The sequence below is a fragment of the Delphinus delphis genome, chromosome 15 (genome assembly GCF_949987515.2).
Source record: "Delphinus delphis chromosome 15, mDelDel1.2, whole genome shotgun sequence".
In the NCBI taxonomy this organism is placed as follows: domain Eukaryota; kingdom Metazoa; phylum Chordata; class Mammalia; order Artiodactyla; family Delphinidae; genus Delphinus; species Delphinus delphis.
In genome coordinates, this window is record NC_082697.1 from 70427581 (window position 1) to 70449653 (window position 22073).

General features: G+C 48.6%; 1 long non-coding RNA gene across 1 annotated transcript; it reads left to right on the plus strand.

Annotated features, from left to right (window-relative positions):
• The first annotated feature begins 1240 nt into the window (after positions 1-1240).
• LOC132438814 (uncharacterized) lies at positions 1241-18468 on the plus strand. Its single transcript, XR_009522227.1, has 3 exons — positions 1241-1272; positions 18007-18160; positions 18424-18468. It is a non-coding gene; the product is annotated as an uncharacterized lncRNA (long non-coding RNA).
• The last annotated feature ends 3605 nt before the right edge of the window (positions 18469-22073 follow it).

The following is a 22073-nucleotide window of genomic DNA, read 5'->3' on the forward strand; positions in this document are numbered from 1 at the left end:
CTTAATCATTCTTTGACCTCGGTACTTTAATGGCTTTTAATATCAAAGGGTTGTGATCAGCCTCCCCTCTAGTTACAGCCCCCGCCCACACATTTGGGAGGCCAGGAATAGAGTATCACTGTTCAACCCTCAGAAAACTTCCTGCCCACCGAATCTTGTCCAGAAACCTGAAACAGCGCGTCCCATTTTATGAAAATTTGCATTACGTGACTTGGAAAACGGCGATTTAAAAATATTAATAAAGACTTGCCGTATGTTCAGATTTTGAAATAATGCAGATCTTGCTTTGCATTTATCCCTCTGGGAAATTTAGTCTTGAATAATGCATGGCTTCAGGAATGAATCCCTTGCATAAATCTGATCAGAGCCGATCTGCTCTAATGTTGGGGGAGGGACCCCAACACTTAACCCTTTCTTCCCCTCCCCTGCCCTCCCTGTGTCCCCCACAGGAACCTGTAGCCCAGAGGTGGCCTGGGTGTCCATTCAGTTTTTTTGATAAGATTTCCTGACCAATCATTCTGCTGAGACCTGCCCTCTCATCCACTCAATCCCAATATGTTAAGCACCTACTGTGTGCCCGTCCTGTCATGTGGGCGTATCATCTTTGTGGAGTTTATACCCTGGACCAGCCCTCCCAACAGCCTGAGACGCCAGCGTTGTTCCCAGTGCAAAGGAGGAAACTGAGGCTCAGTCAGAGGTCACCCAATGATTATGTTATGCAGAAGCCACATTTGAAAGCAGTTTGTCTGATTCCAAAATCATCATTCCATCTGCTGGTTGAGAGGCAGGGTGTTGAAGTATCCCAGATCCTGGCCAAACACCACCACATCTCAACTACGGATCTGCAGGGGACGTCACTGAGACTGTGATCATGCTTCTGTGGACAACACTGGAGAGGGGAGCAATGCCTACGTCACAGGACTGGCCTCCTGCAAGGGAGGTCGGGAAGGCGTTTCGGCCGGGAGCATCCTGTTGATATATATATATGGGTTCTGTTATCAGAAGGGGGAATGGATATTGGGAAGGCAACCCAGAGTGTCTCGTGCAGAGAGGAAGCTTGAGGAGAGGTCTGGAAGAATGATAGGAATGTTCCAGTTGAACAAAGGCAGGGAAAAGGCTCAGCAAAGTTCAACATTCAGAGGCAGGAGAAGGCAACTGTTGACTTGGAGACCCAGAGACAGAAGAGGGGGCCTGGTGGGTAAAGAACAGGACGGAAGACAAGGCTGGGGCAGCTGCTGTGAGGAGACATCTCCACACTCTCCCATTCAGCAGGTAGGACCCCAGGTGGGAAGGGAAAGGGGTGGGTGCTTCTCGTCACACCTGTATGGCCCATATGGACGGGCCGTCTCCATATGGGCGTGTTATGAGCTCCCACAAGTTAAGCCTCTTCTTCATAACAGTGTTGTATTTTCTCCCTCAGAAAGTCTAGATTCTGTGAAACACTACATCTCACTTTGTTTCTGTAAAACCAACCCAAGGTCCTCCGTTCCTCTCACTTTGAATTCTGCATATATTTCTGCATATAAAGAGAAATGGCTGCATGGGGTGGGAAGGGGTGCTGGTGCCTGGGAGGGTGTTGAGCTAATGACCATCTAACCTGGGGGTCCCCGGGCCCACCTGCCTGATTAACGGCAGTGACGGGGATTTACCTGCTTTGACAAGAATTTTGGCCTCCAGAGCCCTGTTTCTCCATCAGCAGTATTTATGGGATTACCCAAGGTACTCACATATACTCACAAATAGATCTGAGCCCAGCCTAGCTGCTGCCTTGCCAGGCACCAATGTCCCCACCATCCCCAGCCCTCCAGATGTCACCGCTCTGTGCCCTGTGTCGGGGAGGGGGAAGCAGGGGAGGCAAATGGATTTTTTTGTTAATTCACTGTTACAGCAGCCTCCTGTCTGAGCCCCTTGGGCCCCAGTGTATTCCAGAATGAAAGAGCTTTCTGTTTTGAGTTACAGCCATCTCCAACCCCACAGGGCGGAGCCCCCCAAAAGTCTCAGTGGCCTCTTTCGCTCCAGCCATAGAAACTTCTTGACTACAGTTAGATTCTTGGGGATACGTGCACAGCTCCCCCCAAAGTCTCCTTCCCGAGGAGACTTCCCGCCAAAGGGAGCGGATCCAGCAAGAGCGTTTGTTTCATGTAACCCCACTCCCTGGACACAGCAACGGGACAGGGCAGCTGACCCAAGCTGGGCCGTTCAGATGAATTTCTCCCAAAAAATTCAATGCTGAGGCCAAGAGACATTGGGTCTATTTTCTGTGAGGTCTGGAACTTGCAAAAATGAACCAAAAATCTGAGAAACCTCATCTGTGCTCGGGGCCAGAGAGAAACAGAGATGAGAGGCACGAGAAAAAAGCACGTGGGTGTCTGTCCTCTTCCCAGCTCCAGGCCTTTCCAGCCCATCACTTCCTTGAAGACTCCATATGTCAACGCTGGTCAGGGCTTTGGGGTGCCTGCAACAGGCTCCACTCTAGTTGGTTGAGGAAATAAAGGCATTTATCAGCAACATTCACTGAGTCTCCAGAGAAGCTAGAGAATTAAGCCTACCAAGCCAGGGAGGGTCCTCAGATGACACTGCAAAGGTATTTTAGCAAAGACCCTACAGCGGCCCCTCATGCTGCTGGAGCTGGACCCATGGCGCCCCTGCCAGGACCTTCCTCCTGCTATCCTGAGACCATCCCTGGTCCACACCCAGGTTGCAAGGGGGGCTGCCAGATGGCATCCCTTGACTTCTATCTTGAGGAGGCAGGGCTACGAAGAAAGACAATTTCCCAAAGATGTTCAAAAGAAATCACAGAGCAAGACAAATATTCACTGCCTCACTGTAGCAATGTCTGTCTCTCTCTCTCTGTTTTTTTTTTTTTTTTGCTCTTGCTAGTGGCTGTTATAAGATCTTATGATGAAAGTCTGGGCTCAGCATCCTGGCCTTGCTCTGACCACTGCAGCAGCTGGACCAGTCTAGCTTCTTACCAGGATCAGGAGGGGTGAGACAAGTATAGGGCTCAGGATGCAAAATTTAAGGAGGCGCTTACTCTCAGGCTCGTGGAAGTGTGGGACCAGCGCCTGGGAGTGAGGGTCTCCTTAAATTGGATGCCGTGGGTGCAGGCCCCGCTTCTTGCTGCTTCCGAGGGTTTGCTCTCCAGATGTCTCAGCCCTCATGTAAACACAGATGGGGGATCCACCCCCATCAGCATTCCTGACACATTTCAACATGCCTGAATCCACTTAGAAACCACTGGAAACAGGGACACATTTGTTTGGTTGACTGATTCACAATGATAACAACAAAAAACACTAATCACACACTGACCTCGTGCCAAGCACCTGGGTATTTCATCAACACCACAGCTCTATGAGGCTGTCATTTGATCATCCCCATTTTACAACTTCTGAGGCACAGAGAGGTTAAGGGACTTGCCCAAGGTCACACAGCTAGTAAGTAGCAGAACCAGGAATCAAACCCAAATCTCTGCACTGCCTCTTCCAAGCCCCCTTCAAGAAAATCAGCTGCCTGCCTGTGAGAACCACAGACACAGTGGAAATGACCATTTTTAACTCACTCAAGCTGTTTAGAATGGCCACAGGGCTATTGAGTCATCAGCCCCTAAACCCACTAGTTATTGTTATAATTAGTAGCATGAGTGTCGGTGCCAGTACAATTACTATTACCATGACCGTGATGTGGATCAATTCTTTGTGTTGGATTTAGGCGGGTGATCTCATAAAACCTTCACTACAAGTAGGTGTATTATTATCCCAATTTTACAGTTGGGGAAACTGAAGCACAAAAAAAGTCAAGTTAGGGGGCTTCCCTGGTGGCGCAGTGGTTGAGAGTCTGCCTGCCGATGCAGGGGACACGGGTTCGTGCCCCGGTCCGGGAAGATCCCACATGCCGCGGAGCGGCTGGGCCCATGAGCCATGGCTGCTGAGCCTGCGCGTCCGGAGCCTGTGCTCCGCAACGGGAGAGGCCCACGTACCACTAAAAAAAAAAAAAAAAAAAAAAAAAGTCAAGTTAGTTGCCCACAATCACACAGCTGGGAAGTAGTATCAGAGTACAATGCGGGTGGAGTGATGGGGTGGGTGAGGGCGCAGAGGGTCAAGAAGAGTCCGTGAAGCATATCCAACCCATCAACCCCAGACTCTTGAAATGGATCGAAATCTACCTCCTTCTGACTGGTCATTTAGGGCCAAAATAAGGCCTGCAGGCGCCTCTTCCCTCTCCGTGGCCTGTTCAGAGGAAAGATCATTTTCCCCAGAATACCCACACAGTCTCCAAAAGACAACAGCCTTCCAGCAGCCTCACACGAACTTGGTGATGGAAACAGATTTCTCCCATCTTCTGCTTTCAACCAAGTGACATTTAATTCAAGCTTATAAAACCCACATAACATGTGGTAACAATTATATCACCATATTGAGGCTGAGAAGTATTAAAGTCCAGTATTAAATTAGTCAGACAGGCACGAAGAGGCCTGGAAAAGGATGGCGGCAGGGGAAATGTCCTATCTGATGGGCCCCAGGCAAAGCCAACAAGAAATCCATGGGCTGGACTGGGCTGGGGGAGCGGGAGCTGGGTTCTGGGACATGTTCTGGTATCGGGTGAGCGCACAAATTTTACAAGATGCTGTTCTGTTCAAAGCAACTGTTTAGCCAGGGATAGAGGTTAATATGGCATTAATGAGGTTCCACTCAAAATTAATGATGATAACGATGGTGGACATGAGTCACACTCCCCTTCTTAGTCATGTTTACCCCTTGGCATTTAACACAAGCTTAAAATACAGGAGAGAGTCATAAAGTATCTAACTTGTACTGCATTGTGTTGGTGGTGATGAAAATATGAGTGATGGTGACAATGAAAGCGGTGGTGGCGGTGGCGGTGATTTGGTGACAAGTAGAGGCAAGTGGTGGTGACAGTGGTGGACTGTGGTGAATGATAATGGCAAATAGGCTCACAGTATAAGGATGGTGATGGGGGCAGTGTTGGTGGGATTAACAATGGTGATAGCAATGGTGATGAAGGTGTCATATTGATGGCAGACATGGTAGCACTGATAGTTTGGTGATGGTTGGAGCGGTTGATAGATGGTTGGAGATGGTGATGATGCCATGGGTGATGGTCACTGCTATGGTCATAATGTAACCAGGACAGTGGGCCGCCGGTGGTGAGAGCGGTGGAGCATCGTGAAGAGGGATGGTTATAACAGGATGGTGGTGGTGATGGAGGTTGTGACAACGATAAGTGAAGGAAGATAAAGGAGGATGGAGAAGGGAGAAAAGGGAAAAAGTATCCTGGGGCATTGATGTCATCAGCCTTGCTGACAGGAGCTTAGCTCCATTCCCTTTGGTCGCTGGAGGTCAAAAGGCTCATTGTCCCCCAGGCTAGGGACCCCTCCCACCACCACCACTTCAGCGGGAATGTACAATCTCAACACAGGCCCTGCGGAAATCCCTTCCTAGGGGGAAGATTGGCCCAGACCAGGTTTCATAAATGCATAGATGCCCTCCCTCCATTGTCTAAATCACCAAGTAGGTTTCCGGGAGAGTAAAGACAGCAAGATGATGTGGCAGGCAAGAATCTGGGCTCCGGAGTTCACTTGGATTTGAATTCTCCATTGTGCTGTGTGACCTTGGATCAGTTACTTAACCTCTCTGAGCCTCGGGGACTTCATATGTAAAATGAAGCTCATAACAGCACCTATCTCCCAGGATTGTTGTGAAGATGATGGGAGACAATGCTGTAAACACATGACTCATTGTTTGGTGTCCCGTGGGAATTCAATAATGTCAGTTGTCAGTATTATTACCCACCATTGTTGTTAGATAAATAGAAGGGGCTTCAATAAAGGGTCAGGTCCCCAGAATTCTTTGGGGCAGGGAGATTGGCATCAAGAAGCTCTCTCACAGGGGCTTCCCTGGTGGCGCAGTGGTTGAGAGTCCGCCTGCTGATGGAGGGGATACGGGTTCGTGCCCCGGTCCGGGAACATCCCACATGCCGCGGAGCGGCTGGGCCCGTGAGCCATGGCCGCTGGGCCTGCGCGTCCAGAGCCTGTGCTCCGCAACGGGAGAGGCCACAACAGCGAGAGGCCCGTACTGCAAAAAAAAAAAGAAGCTCTCTCACAGACTCTGTGCGCTCTCCAGTGCCATCTGTCCGTGGAAACACACAGGAGAGGCATCCTGCTTTCAGAGCAGCCATGCAGAAGTTAGAGTGGGACCCCTGTATGACCGAGTGGCTTCTGGCTGGGGATGGCAGGAAGAGGGTCCACATCAGAGCAGCCTGGTGGTGTAATTTAAGTGTTCCTCCTGTCTGCATAGCCTTCAAGTCTGGCGGTAGCCCTCTGGAAATTCTGTGCTCTATTAAATCATTTGTTATTCCTCTTCAACTTAAGATTGCTGCAGTGGCTTCTGTGGTCTTACAACAAAGAGCCTTAACAGCTGTGTTCCATGGCTTATAGCCCATCTCCTCTGACCACACACTGCCCTTGCTCAGGACACACGGCTTCACTTAGTCCCTCACCCTCTCCCAGGCACTGCCCAGGGCAGCTTTGCCTGAAAAACCTACACTCCAAGCCCCAGAGGATTGGGCACCAGCCACCATTTCCCTCATTCATCCAATCACAACGTTTTGAGAGCCTGCTAACCATCAAGTTATCTCAGAGTCCTGTGGAAAAGCGTCATCACAGGAGGAGTGTGGGATCCTTGCTCCGGTAGAGGCAGCAATAAGAATGGTGGTAATACCATCATCTAACACGCACTCTGCCCCGGCAAGGTGTCAAATGTTTTTCCAAGCACTTTACTTCATTTAATTCCCACAACAACACGATGAGATAGATCATATTATTTCCGTTTCACAGATAAGGAAATTGAGATACAGACAGGTTAAGCCACTTGCCCAGAGTCTTATGGCTTTAAGTGGCAGGCCAGGACCTGAAGCCCAGCGGCCGAACCTGATCTCAGCTCATAACCACTCTGCTATCCTGTTTCTCTAAGGTTTTTTAGGAGCATATAACAGAGGCACCCAACCGAGTCCTGGGGGGCACAGGAGGAAGGGATGGTGCCTGGAAGCAGTGGTGCTACCTCAGGGCCTGAAAGGTTCGTAGGAGACAGTGAGGTGAAGAAATGGGGAAAGAATGTTCTTGGCAGAAGGGTTAGGACCAGCTTGTGCAAAGGCTCAGAGGTGAAAGAAGGCCTAAAGGAAGCCCAACTCATTTTTCTGAGCTATTCCAAATACAATAGTATACGGAGAGTTGTAAAACGATGGAGAATGGGAGGAAGATATCTTTTGTTGTTTGCTTTCTGTGTACCAAGCATTGCACTAGTTAGGATAAGTAATTCCAGATGTTTTAACAAACAATCCACAAAATATTAGAGGTCTACACAATAAACAGTTGTTTCTTGCTCATTGAGAATCAGTCCAACATGGCAACTTCTGGCAGGCACGAGGCCTTCTATGTGGTTACTCAGGGATCCTAGCTCCTCCTACCTTATGGCTCTGCCATCTTCTAGGGCAAGGGTCAGCAAACTTTTCTATAAAGGGCTAGACAGTAAATACTTTTGGCTTTGTGAGTCATAGAGTCTCTATCACGATTACTTAACTCTGCCATTAGAGCACATATGCACGGCAATAGACGATACATAAATGAATGGACATGGCCGTGTTCCAATAAAATTTTATTTACAAAAACAGGCAGCACGTGAGATCTAACTCATGGGGCATCATTTGCCAACCCCTGTTCTAAGGTATCAGAGCCTTCCGCTGGAGCTTCACACCCAGCCAGCAGACAGGGGAAGAGTAAGAAGGATCTTGAGGGGGGAGGTTATAATAGTCCTGGCTTGGAAGTAGGACATCGCTTATGCCCACATTCCACTGGCCAGAACACAGTCACATGGCCACATTTAACAGCAAGTGGGACTAGGAAATACAGGCTACGTGCCCAGAGGAAAAAAGAAAGGGATTTTTGTGGATGTACAGCTGTCTCTGCCACACACACTTTACATGCATCCTCTCACTCACTAGGTGGCAGGTAGGTAGCAAGAAGGTATCAGTGGTCCCAATATACAGCTGAGTATACTGAGGCTCAAAGAGGGCTAGAAACTGGTTGAGATCACAGTCAGTAGAAAAGGCCTGTCTGCATGAAACTTCCAAAAGCAGTCTTGAAGGAGAAGAAAAAAAAGTAAGAAACTCAGCCTTGGGGGAGGGGAGTATAAGTAAAAATCCGCCACAACGGAGGATGAATTTGGGATAAAATTTGCTCAAGTCAAAACCCCAGGCATCATCCCTGATGTTTCCCTTTCTATAACCCAGCAAAAAAGGAGCCCACACCTTGGAGGTCACTGCCCCAGTCTCCCATGGCCACCACATTCTGGCACAGAACCCCAAGAAGTCGCAGAAGTCCTAATGTAAACTTGGCTTCCAGGTGCCTACAGAGAAGGTGTTTCCCAGGACTGGAGAGCAGGATATATTTCACTTAATAATGGTGTTAGCTTGACTTCTAAATATTAGACATGTATGGGGGTCCGCATTTGTGCTCTTGCCCCGGTCCTGCCAACAGTAGGGGTGGGGGCCTGTCTTTACCCTCCAACTCCGCTTCTTAACCATGGCAAATATCACCTCTCCATGTCTAACATAGTTCCCGAATCCACCCATTTCACTCCGACTCCGTTGCTTCCACCTTAGTCCACGCCATCTTCACCTCTGCCTGGACTGGGAAGACAAATGTCCTCCTAATGCGCTTCCCTGCTTCCCCTTGAATCCCTCTCTGTCCTTTCTCCATACAGCAGCCAGAGCCACTACTGCAAAACGCAACTCAAATCCAGCTCCTTCTCTGCTTAACATCCCCCAGTGGCTGCCTGTTGTTAATATATTATCCAGATTCCTCATCACCAACAGCCATGTCTCACGCTCATCTCTTGCCCACTGCCTGCTGTTCCCCAAGCTTTTGCCACTCCTTCAGCAAGCCAAGCCTGTTCCTACCTCAGGGCCTTTGCACTTGCTATCCCCTTTGCCAGGATCATTCTTCCCCTGGATAGCCACATCTTGTTACAGGATTCCCCTGCTATCTGAAAGCAGAGCATTCCTATGAAACCTTTTGTAAGCCGAAATGGCATAAAGCAAAGAAGCAATTACCTTAGGACACATCTTGCTCACGGATGCACACAATAAAACAAGGTAAAGCACAGATGCTCACAGGCCCAGTTCAGAGCTACGGTGGCTTGATGCCGAGATGCTGAGTGTGGTTCCCAGGAAGGAGCTTGACAGGGCTGCATGACTGTGTCATGAATGGCTCGCTGCAAAGCAAACACTGAACGCTAGTTTCACTTTTCACCTTTTTTTCATAAAAGAGAAAGCCCTCCTTGGATTTTTGTCGGTTAGCAAATAGAGGTCCTAATATAGGTGTTTCATAAGAGCAAAGTGGCATAAAGCAAACTTTCAAAAAATGGGGGATACCTGTACTTCCAAGGCCACCTGCTCAGGGATGCTCTCCCTGACTCTTCTCTCTAAAGATGTCTGTCTCTCACTCCATTCCCTTCAAAGCACCATTACAATCAAGTAGCCAATATATTATTTGTCTCATTGTCACGATTCTCCCAGAGGAGAGTCAGCTCCAGGAATACAGGGCCATGTTTGCCCTTTCTACCCCCCAACACAGCGCCTGGCATAGTTTATTTACAAGACTGGGGAAAACCTATAAATAGAGGTTGGTGAGAAGGGGGCTTCCATCTTCACCATCAACCACCTTCCATCTTCGAGAAGCAGCCTAGCTAGGATGACCAACTGTCCCATTTTGCCCAGGACTGTCCTAAGTTTAGCACTCAAAGTCCCACATCCATCCTGGGACAGACCTCCTCGGTCCCAGGAAAACCAAGACAGCTGGTCACCCTAAGCACAGGACAGTGGTTAGAAGCACAGACGTTAAAGCCAGGCCACCGCATCCCAGCTCTGTCACTCACCAGCTGTGGGACCTTGAGCAATTTATTTAGAGGTTTGTGCCTCAGTTTCCCCACTGTGCAACGAGGATAACAATAGCTCCAACCTCATAGGGTTGTGGTGGGGATTTAATTGAGTTGACATTTGCAAAGCACTGTTGAAGCAGTAAGTAAAGGGTGCTGTGCCTAGCACTTAACAAGTGCCCTGTTAAATAAATAACCTACCTCTCCCTTCACCTCGAGGGAAATACCAGTTGAATAACGGAAGTCACAAGCTTGCAGCGATTCCTCTCTCTCTGAGAGTTGATAGCTCCGAGGTGGCGCTTACTCTCTCTTACTGGTCCTGAGAAGCAGCTTGTTCAAATGCCAACTGCCGCGTGTCACCTTAGCTGGCGGAAAAAGTTGTTCCCCTTGGTCATAACCCAGAAGTTATGATGCTTTGCTGTTCTACATGGAAGTGCAGGTTGGGACTCTTTGTAAGTTTTGGCACCTGCCAGTCTCAGCAGAGCAGATGAGGGAGAGAAAAGCCCAGGGCCAGGAGCAGCTGACGAAGAGCGGCTTTTGCACGCGGCTCAACCAAGAGGCATGAAATGAGTCAGGCCTTTCCTACTCTTCTAGACCTGCCTGCCCAGCGGGAGTGATAACTCCCTAAAAGGGTCGCAAGGTCAACTCCAGCCCAGCCCTAAAGGCTTTCTCCCAATAAGAGACCCTGGAGCCCTTCCCTCCTTAAGTAAAGAGGAGATAAGAATTGGTCCGTTCTGACTGAAAGTCAATGTCATAGAAGGGGGGGTAATCTGGAGCCTGAAGGAGGGTGGCAGCAGCCCCGCATTTCATCCACAAACACGGTTGCTCAAGAAATATATTCGTTTGTTAAATTCTTCTGCAACCCATTGAATCTCTGACGCTTGCCCTCGTTTTGCCGTGCGAGCATTAGAGTAAACTTCAGTCCGCTTGACTTTCCCGCCCCCTTCTGGGACTGGGCCTCGGCTCTGGGGTTCCGCGGTGCCAAGATGTTACAGCCAGTGTTGGTCAGTCACTGTCTGTGTGGGTTTCCATCCTTCCTGACCACACGACCCCTTCAGAAGCAGAAACTCTCTGTAGCTTCCAGAACATGCCCCAGAAACCGCTCAAGCTGTCTCTGGCACCATCCTCCGGAACCTGAGAACTCAGATGCCCCCAGGGACCAGACTAGTCATTGAAAGAAGAAGCCAGGTAGACTGGCTGTGACACAGCGGCAAGAGGTAGGGGCTTCGGGAAGTAGCAAGTTGGTGTCAGGCTCACCCGTGGGGAGGGGCAGCCTCACAGGAGCACAGGCCCAGGGCGACTGGATCTCTTTTTCACGAGAAACTGCAAATCTGAACCTGAATTTTCAAGAGAATTTTGAAATATCCAGTCTCTTATGGACAAATAACTAAAAAAAAATTAAGACAATTCATGGGCCAAACGAAGCATAGTTGTGGGTAGGATTCAACCCAAGGGGAGGCCTTAGAGGAAGCCTCCTCTCCGGGACCTGACCAGGGAGGTACTCAGGCCCCAGCCCTTCACCTCTCACCCCTCCCCTGCGTCAGCCAAGGGAAGTCTCTCTGCAGCCTGGGGAGGGGGTCCGTTCTCCCCACCGTTGTTCCAAGACGGTTCCGAGGTGCCTCAAATCCCCAGCAGCCTCTTGGTTCCTCCGAGAGCACTCTAAATTCTCCTGAAAGAGAAGAAAAGCCTAGAAAGGCTTATGGGCTATTTCTTCCTCCCCTTCTCCTGTATCCCTCCCCTGAGATAACAGCTGCCTGATTTGATGAGAAGGGAAAGGGGAAACTGGAGGCAGGTGGAACAACAAAAAAGATAAAGTAATAGATCCAAATAAGATGCCGCTTCGTGTACAAAAGCAGATGGGAGGAGGTGGGGGGAGGGGACGGAGCAGAGAGGACCGAAGTCCCTGGAACCTCAAGGGATTCAGGCCATTCCTCCCCGTGAGGCAGGGGGAGGGGATGGGTGACTGGTTGAGATGGGGTAGTCCCAGAAGGCCTCTCCGAGGAGGTGACATCTGAGCTGAAACCTGAAGGATAAAGGAGCCGGCAGCATGGAACCAACCAGAGAGAAGGCATTCCAGGAAGAGGGAACAGCAAGTACAAAGGCTCTGAGGGATATTCAAAAGAAGCCAGGGGGCAAGTGTGGCCTCGCCGTGAGGGAGGGCAGAAGAACCGGACACGTGTGCAGGACCACGGTGGCCGCAGCTTGGATTTCGGTATTAGCCCCTTTGGGAGGGTGGCGAGCATGCGAAGGGTGAGATCTGATTGACAGTTTTATGAGCTCACTCTGGCTGCTGTTTGGAGAACAAACAGTAGGGGGCGCAAGAGTAGCAGCGGGGATGGGTCCCCTGGGTGGGAGGTGACGGTGGTCCAGGCCGCGGCACTCAGGGAGGATCAGGAGACTGGTGCTTGCAGGAAAGGTATATTTCAGAGGTGCTGCTGGTCAGACTCTCTGGTGTTGGGCAAAGGAATCAAATAATAATAATAAAAAATAACAACAGCAACAACAATAAAATAGAAGAAAGACTCTGGATGATGCCTTGGTTTTTGCCCGAGCATTGATGAGTGTCAACCTGGGCCATTCAGTCATCTCTCAATAACTATTTATAGAACAACAATTTATTAAACACCTACTGTGTGCCAAGCTCTGGGCTAGGCCCTGGGGAGCTACAGAGCTGGAGAATACAGGGTTGGTGTCCCCAGGGCTCCACCCTAGGTGACCTGGGCTTTCTGTGACACCTCCCCCTGAAATTGCAGAGGAGGAGAGTGAAAAGGGCAATGTGTCCCTCCAAAGTAAATCCTTTCATCGAGTCGAAAATATTTCCTGAGCACCTACTATGTGCCAAGCACAGTTCAGCAGGAAACAAGACAGGCAAGGTCCCTGCCACTGTGAAGCTTCTACAGAGCAGACAGAAAATAAACGTTTATTTAAAATGCATGTCACGTTAGAAAAGCTGTGAGTGCTGGGGAGAAAGTCAAACCAACGGAGAGAGGAGAGGAAGGCTAGAGCTGCAGTGTTAACTAGTAGGTTCTGAGAAGGGACATTGGAGCACAGATGCGAAAGCAGAGAGCCCTGGAGACTGGAGATGGAGTTGGAGAGCTCCAGGCAGGGGAAGCTGGAGCCTCAGAGGCCCTGAGGACAGGGAGACCCTGGAATGTTCTAGAAGCAGCAAGGAGCCAGAGTGGCTGAACAGACCAAGTGAGGCAGGTAGGAGTGAGAGAGAGTAGGGCCACATCAGCAGGGCTATGTGGACCATGGTAAGGACTTTGGGTTTTCCCCTGAGTGAAATGGGAACTCAGCAGAGGGTCCAACTTGCCGAGGTCCACTCCCCTCAGCTACTCTGCTACCCTCCCCCATATACCCATCAACCCCCTTGAGTCCCAGGGAAGGCCAGACAGAGCCCCCTACTCTCATGGGCTTTTCCAGCTCAGCTGCCATCTCTGGGGCCAGCAGTGACGTGATTTACAAGTCCCTCCCCGGGGTGGTGTGTTTTGAGGCATCTGTTCGTTTTTATTGCTTCTGTCCAGGGCTTTGGTACTCCTTCACAGATCAAATCACTGCCTGCCTTCCCGCTAATTCAAACAGCTGGTTACCGCTCACCGGTTCCCCCGCTCTAATTGCCAAGGGAAGAATTATAAATAAATGTGTACAAGCAAACAGATGCTGTCATTTAAAAAATCAATCCATCTAGCAAAAACGCCCCACTTAGGACTGAAGTGGCAGACTGCAGAGCATGTGTCTTGGTGGCATTTTGAATGAAATCAGAAAAACAATGACGGAGCTTCCTAATGGATTCCCAAGGAGGAAATGACCAAGGACGGAAGGAGGGATGAGGGGGTATGGACACAGTTTACAGCTCCAACACGTGGGACTCAGAGCCATAGCAGAGACGCAGGGCTCCTTTGTTGTTCTGAATGTGATTCTCTCCTTTCCCCTCCTTCCAGCCTTCCCCTGCCTGTTCAACTTGTTGTGACATCAAGTCAGATCATTTGTTATTACATTGTGAGTCTCAGACGCAGTTGGCGGTCCTCACTTTGTGGTTTCTAGGAACCTTAATCCGGGGTGAGGTGTCACCCTCTTTGCTGTCCTGGGCACATAGCTAGACCATCTCCCACCCTTCCTTGTGGCCAGCTTTGTACTGAGAGGCCACTGGAAGCAGAACAGAAGTGACCATTGTCAGGCCTGGCCCATAAAAATCTCCCACATGAGATCTGCCACCATCTTTCCCATCCATGGACGGAAGGAAGAGGACTTCGAGGCCCCTGCAGAGGGTAGGCCTCAGCTGGAGGGACTGTGGGTCCCCAGATGACTGTACGGCGCAGAGTCTCCTTGTGCCTCTACACTGGGATGCAGTGAGAGGGAGAAATAAACTTACTGTGTCTGGCCAAAATGTTGGGGTAGTTTGTTACTGTTGGGATCCTACTCTGACTAATACATGAGTCCCAAAATTCCTTCCTTCCTTCCTTCATTCACTGAGCACATAATAAAAATAATATCTAATTATCTCCTTCAGACATCACAGCAATCTGGAGTAATGAATGGAGAAACTGAGGTTCGGAAAGGTTAAGTAACCTGCTAAGAGACACACAGCTGATAATAACAATAATAATGGGGGCTTCCCTGGTGGCGCAGTGGTTAAGAATCCGCCTGCCAATGCAGGGGACACGGATTTGAGCCCTGATCCAGGAAGATCCCACATGTCACGGAGCAACTAAGCCCGTGCGCCACAACTACTGAGCCTGTGCTCTAGAACCCGTGAGCCACAACTACTGAGCCCACGTGCCACAACTACTGGAGCCCGTGCGCCTAGAGGCCGTGCTCTGCAACAAGAGAAGCCACCGCAATGAGAAGCCTGCGCGCCGCAACGAAGAGTAGCCCCAGCTCACCGCAACTAGAGAAAGCCCACATGCAGCAATGAAGACCCAAAGCAGCCAAAAATAAATAAATAAATTTATTTAAAAAAATAAATAATGGCTATCATTTATTGAACACTTTGTATGTGCCAAACACTGTACTATATGCCTCATCTGCAGGAAAGATATTTTTTATTCCTCATAAAAATTCTCATAGGTATTGTTATTATCCCTATTTTACAGATGAGGAAACTGAGGCTTAGAGAGACTAATCAAAGGGAGGAAGGGAGAAAGGAAGGAAGGAAGGGAGGGACGGAGGGAATAAATAAAAGCAGAAGGATTCAAACTTTCTAGTTTGAACAGGCTAACACTACCTGTTCTTACAATCCCAAGGAGTCTCTAATAAGTGAATCACATTGCATCTTAAAATACCAGCTTATCTCAAATCAGGCAGCCCTAGAGAAACACACACACACACACACACACACACACACACGCACGCACGCACACACACTCCATAAAGGTTAAAATCATTACATCAAAATAAAACATATGGCCACCCAAATCTGCATTTATTACATCTAATTGGAAGAGACACAGTCAAGTACTTGAATATTTTAGCAGTTTCCAACATGCAAATCACTGTGCCAAGACCCAATTACTCTCTAATCAGCACATGGCTGGCTGCTGGTGGCACTGAGTTGGAAAGGGCTCCATCCTTCCCCTCTCCGCAGCAGTGTTTGGGTGGTCTCTCATTCTGAGTCAGTTTGCATTTGTTTCTGCCTTTAAAGAGCACCCCATGAACAGAAAGACTTGAAAAGCTCCCTCTCACCAGGTTTATACCCTTGATTAGTGTCTGGGGAACACAACAGTCAAGGTATTTGGCTCTAAAACGAAATTGAAAATTCAGATCTTTTCATGTAATCTCTGACTAATCAGTTTTAATGAAGAGATTCTAGTCATTGTTGTTTAAGCCCTAGGACATACAGGGAACAAATGGGAATTAACAGAGATTTATTTTTTCTGGCCAATCCCAATAAAGGTCAGAGGTCCCGTGCAGAGAGCAAGCTGAGAAAACAATGGTAGTATTTCCCCAAATGCTACTCATTTGAGTCCTTGCCCTGAGGATTTTCACCATATCTGGGTATCATCTAGCAAATGATTCACTTATTTTTCTTCGAACAAATTCACTTTTTATTTTGGTGAATTTTGCATCATTATGTAAATGAAAATCCAGTATCACTCACTCTATTTAACGTTTATTAGTCTGGAAAGGTTAGGCGATGCAGCAATAACAGTTGCTCCCAAGAGCAAAGTTTCACACGACACGTGTTGCATCTCCACAGTGGGTTGGCAGGAGGCCCGCTTTACTCACTCAATGAGTGTCAGGCAGAAGCAGCAATGCCATCTGAGAACAGGCGATGAGAGAACAGGAGGGTCGCTCACAGGCTTTTAAATCTTCCACACACAGCCCATTAGCCACAGAGAGTCACAAGGCCCTGCCAGAGTGCAGGGGACTGAGACATAGGGGGGCGGGGGAGGAGGGGGGCGCATGCAAACTGGTAAGCAGTGACTGTCTCTGCTGCAAAGAGTGACTGCCAGAGTAAAATAAATAAATACGCTTAAATTCTACCCAGAAGGCTGTGTTGTAAGAACGCTCTGAGCCAGGACATTAAAAAAGAGAAGAAATGAGCAAGTGTTACAAGTGCTCCATTTGTAGCACCAAACTGAGACTTTCTCCTTGACCCCAACGAAAGGACTAGGAGAGTAATGAGAAGGCAATGATTGTCTCACAGTGTGGCTCAATGTTATTGAATGTATGTCCCTCTATCAACTAAAACCATTGTCAAGAAAAACCACACCATGGAAAGAGTTTCTTTGAAGCAAAATAGAAACCAAACAGGGGTGAAAGATGTTTTAAATCAAATAAGAATCCTTGGGCGGGTAGCAGAATCACTGTCGTGACAGATGGTGTTTTCCAAAAACGATGGCACCAGTATATCCCGTCTCATAAGCTCTTACGATGTGACGGTAACAGACCTTCAACCAACAAGCGGGAAATCTGTGTTCTCTCCCCTTGATTCTGAGCAAGGCTGTGATTATGACAGAAGAGAAATCCATGACTTCGGAGGCTATGTTTAAAAAGGCAATACACCCCAGTAGCAATGAGCCCACCTAACACCCAGATCTTGGTTTCTAGTACCATTCTCCAATAAAAGGAACCAGGGCTCCTTGGAGAAATGGCTGATTCTAGACAAAGGCAGGAAATAAACACGATAAGTCTGGAGCATCTTGTAGTGCCTAAAGGTAAGGAAGTGCGCGCGTGCACGCACGCTCACACACGCACGAGGAGGGGAATGAAAGGGACACAATAGTCAACCTGAAAGAGCTCCCAATGGCCAAAGCTAGAACAATTCAAGCAACAAAAAAAGAACGCACCCTAGCACAAAATAAATAAGTGAGTCAATACTGATATAAATAAATGATTGCCTACATAAACAAATATGGGAAACTAGACAAATCTCCCATGCAGAAGAATTTCAAATAATTTATGTTAGATACTCTGCCCTCAAGAAGGTGGAGCCCAACTCCCCACTCCTTAAGTGTGGGCTGTGCATATTTAGTGACTTCCTTCCCAAAAATACACTATGAAAAAGGGGGGAAAGAGTAATTTTACAGTGGAGAAAACTAATAATCACCACCTCACCACATGATCAAAATTAACATCAACAGTGATCAGTCATGCTGACGATATATACCCTTGGTATAATGTGATAAGAAGGGCATTTCACCAGTGTGGTTTTCTACCCCCAAACCCATAACCCCAGCCTAATCATGACGAAAACATCAGACAGATCCCAGTTGAGGGACTCAAAATTGTCACCGTCATCAAAAACAAGGAAAGTATGAGAAACTGTCACAGCCCCAGGGCACTAAGGACATTAAATGTAATGTCGTATCCTAGATGGAATCCTAGGACAGAAAAAGGATATTCGGTAAAAACTAAGGAAATCTGAATAAAGTATGAGCTTTAATTATATAAAGGTATCAATATCGGTTCATTAATTGTGATACACGTACAACACTAACCTAAGAGAATAGGAGAAACTGGGTGTTGGGTACATGGAAACTGTCTATATTATCTCGGCAGTTTTTCTATAAATCTAGAGCTCTTCTAAAACTGTTTTGATTTTTTTTTTTAGGTGATACAGCTTCCTTCTGGTACTCTTTTTCTTGGGTCGTACAACTTAGATGTCCTGCACTGACATGGAGAAGTCCATCTCCCTGACACCATCCCGTTGCAGTGACTGTGTAGCGGCTGCCTGAATCCTCCCAGCCCAGGGACCAGATATGTCGGTGAGCAGCCTTTCAGACGTCTCCAGTCCTTGGCCTTCTAGCTGCCCCAGCTGCCACCAGGTGGAACACAGGCAAGCTGTCCCCACCATGCCCAGCGCAAGTTGTAGATTTGGGCACAAAATAAATGTTGTTCTCAGTCGATTGTGGTGGTTTGTTAGGCAGCGTTAGATAAATGGAACCACTGGTCTGCAAAACCAACTTTGGTGATTGGTTGGTTGATTGATTGATTGATTTTTTTACGCATATGTATTGACCTTTGCTAGGTGCTGGGCAGTGAACAGCGATTCACAAGACCTGGTCCCTGCTCCTGAAGAACTCACATTCCAGAGGAAGAAACTGAGCTCCATGAGAGTAAGAACAAATGATGACAATACTGGATTTGAGCAAAGGGATGGATGCAGTATTTCAGAGACACAGAGAAGAGAGTGAAGGACTCTGGGGGAATCCTGGGGATGTGAGCAAAGAGGAGCACCCAATGTTACGCTGTTCTAAATGTGTTACAACAGTCATATGAATTAATCCTTCCAATTAACCCCATATACATACATATACGTATATATACATACATATATATATATATAGGCAATGCCACGCAGCATGCGGGGTCTTAGTTCCCCAACCAGGGATCAAACCTGTGCCTGCAGTGGGAGCGCAGAGTCTTAACCACCAGACCGCCAGGGAAGTCCCTCCAATTAACCCTATGATGTCATTATTCTAGCCAGTTTAGAGATGAGGAAACTGAGGCACGGGGAAGTAAAGAGATTTCTCAGAGCCTGCCCAGTGGCAGAGATGGGATTTGAAGGGTCTCCCAGTTTTCCCATCTATAAAGTGAGGGTATTGGATAAGGCACACCAAGGCCATTTCTACCTCTGAGGTTGTGTTATGCATGGGTTTTGCCTGCCCAGCATCTGCTCTCCTTCTTCCAGTAACAGCACCCCAATTTTTGAGAGCAGAACTGCTCAACCTCCACTCTCAATTAAGGGGGAACTCATACCTTTCCATGGCCAATCACAGTATCACAACGACTTTACACCGTGATTAGCTCAGGCATATATACAGGGATACAAGCCAGACCAATGGAAGTCTTCTCCAGGACTTTTGCTACAACTCTTAGGAAAAAGCACTCTATTTCCCCTGGAGTTGCTAATACTAGGATGTAAACTTGGAACTGCCAGGGGCCACTATAAGAAGAGAGTCTGCCTAGAAATAAAACCAACCAGTTCAGAGGAAAAAAGAGAGGCCAAAAGATGAGGCAACACCATCTGAGCACCTAGGTCCAGCCTTGCCTGAAGCCAAAACAATCCCTGGGATTATCTGTCATGTGATTCAGTAAATGTGACCATCTGAGTTGGATTTCTATAATTTATAACCAAAATATGTCTGATACAAATCAATGATGATGATATGTGCTAGGGTTTGTCCCCTTATTTTTATTCTCCCTGTTAATGTTTAAGTTCCCAAGAACATAAAATATGCCTTTTCATCTTTGCAGCTTCATCCCCACCACCCCTGCCAGAGCCTCACAGTGCCTGGTTCATCAGAGGACTCAGGAAAATATTCGTGGAATTGCCCTAATGGGCGTCACTGATCACTTTCACCCCAAGCTTCTCCAGCTCCTTCACTAGATGTAAGCCTTCTGAAGGTCTGGGGTACCCAAGCTTTGGTCTGATTCTTTAAAGAACACGAGGCTCTGAGCAATTAAAGTGTCTTCCTGCAGTTTCTGTAACCAGCCAGGACTAGAGGATTGGGGCACAATTGCGCCCCAGCAACTGTGCGACCTTGGGAGGGTTACTGCCTCAAGCTTCCCTTTTCTTATTTTTAAAATGGAGTTTTAGGGAATTCCCTGGCAGTCCAGTGGTCAGGAGTCCGAGCTTCCCCTGCAGGGAGCACAAGTTTCATTCTTGGTCGGGGAACTAAGATCCCTGAAGCCACGTGGCATGGCCAGTAGCTAAATTAATTAATTAATTAAAAAATAAAATGGAGTTTTAGTATCAACATCTCCAGAACCACCACTGTTGAAAACAATGGTAATCGCAATCCTGATGATGATGACGATGATGATGTTAAATGGCCCTTCGAGTCCCCCTGGGGAAAATCAACTAAGCTCTTTGTCTATATTTGCCCCCTCTCTGCTCGCGGATGATGGCCTCTCCCCATGGACACAGGGATGGACACAGGGCGAGGACAGGACATCCTGACTCTTCCTTCTGCTTCATCCTCAGAGGCATCATCTGCTGCTGGGCGCAGCTCCCAGAAACCCCCTGCAGCGGGGGCACAGCAGGGCAAAAAGGCAGCCAAGCTGAGACGTCTTGGTGGCAACTGCAACGTTCTGTGAGGAGCAGAGCCCAGGCTGCTCCCTCTCAAGACAGCCCAGAGACCTCCCTGGCGGTCCGGCAGTTAAGACTCCATGCTTCCAATGCAGGGGGCGCGGGTTCAACCCCTGGTCGGGGAACTAAGATCCCACATGCCCCGCGGTGCAGGGCCCCCCCCCCCCAGAAAGAAGACAGCCCAGAATCTCAAGCTTCTTCCCCAACCCACCCCACCCCACCCCGTTTTCAGTCTGCACTGAAATTGCTAGAGGAAGACAGCGCAGGAAGACCCCAGGCCTCTTCAGGTTATCGGATGGGATACCTGGGCTACCGGAGATGTAAAAAGCCAGGGGCTGGGCCTGGAGGCAGCAAGACCTGGTTTGGGCGGGTACTGACTACAGAGCCGAATGTAAAGATGGCCAGAAAGGGCCACCCCCCCGCCACGTCCCTGGCCCCCTGCCACACGCTCACCCAAGCCGCACATCGTGAGTTCTTCCCAAGAGGCTCCCATTCGCGAAAGGCCTTTGCCAGTTTTCCCATATTCTGCCAACCCCTAATGATCGTACTGTTTTCTTACCCCTCTTTATCTATTCTAAGATGCATATTCTTTTTCACATTTAACGTCTGAAGCCAGGATGCCTCTTGCAGACTATGTCATCATGTAATCGCCGTAGAGCCGGTGGTGGTTGTGACCAAGATGTCATTGCCTATACATGTGCAAACTGGGCAGACATTCCTGATGAAATGACTGCCACGATGACACTTCAACGTTCCCGGGCGTGGGAGAAAATGCCTCCCCAGGCAGCCCTTGTATCACCGGTAGGAGCGCCCATACTTTGGGGATCTTTGCTCTAAATCACCCCTATGGTCTCTCCTGCCCTGCCCCCTGCAGACAGGCTGTTTTCTCTTCCTGGAACACCCCCTCTGCGTGGAAGGTATCTGAGTTACCCCCCTTCCCTTTATTTAATCCTGAGCTACTCTAAAGCTCGTACACGTAATAACCATTATAACTGCTTGCAGATTCGATGGGGTGGGAGATGGCGCGGCAGCGGCAGCTTGTCTCTGTTCCATCACATCCAGAATTCAGCTGGGAAGACTTGTATGGTTGGGGGTAGAACCTTCTGAAGGCTCATTCACTCAAGTACCCGGTACCTGGGCTTCAGGGGGCTCAGACGTCTTACATGGGTGCTCCAGGCTCCTGAGAGTTCCAGGGAACAAAGCAGAAGCTGCGTTATTTTCTAAAACCCAGCCCCAGAAGTCCCATAGCGTCACTCCTGCCATATTCCATCGGTCAAAGTAGTCACAAGCCTGACAGAAACAAGGAACAGGAACTGGGGCCTGGACCAGTAGGCAAATGGGAAGTTGGAACGTACGGATTCTGGGACAAACAAAAGAATAGGGGGTATAGTTTGAGATGTACAGCTGTCTTATGAATACTCACCACCACTTTGGGATGTAGGTTCTCTTACCCATTTCCTGGAGGAGAACGCTAGGGCTCAGAGAGGCAATACGTGGACCAGTCTGTCTGACTGGACGTCAGAGACTTTTTGCCTCCATCCCAGTGGAGTCCACTCAACAAAACACCATGTTTTTTCCTGCCCAGA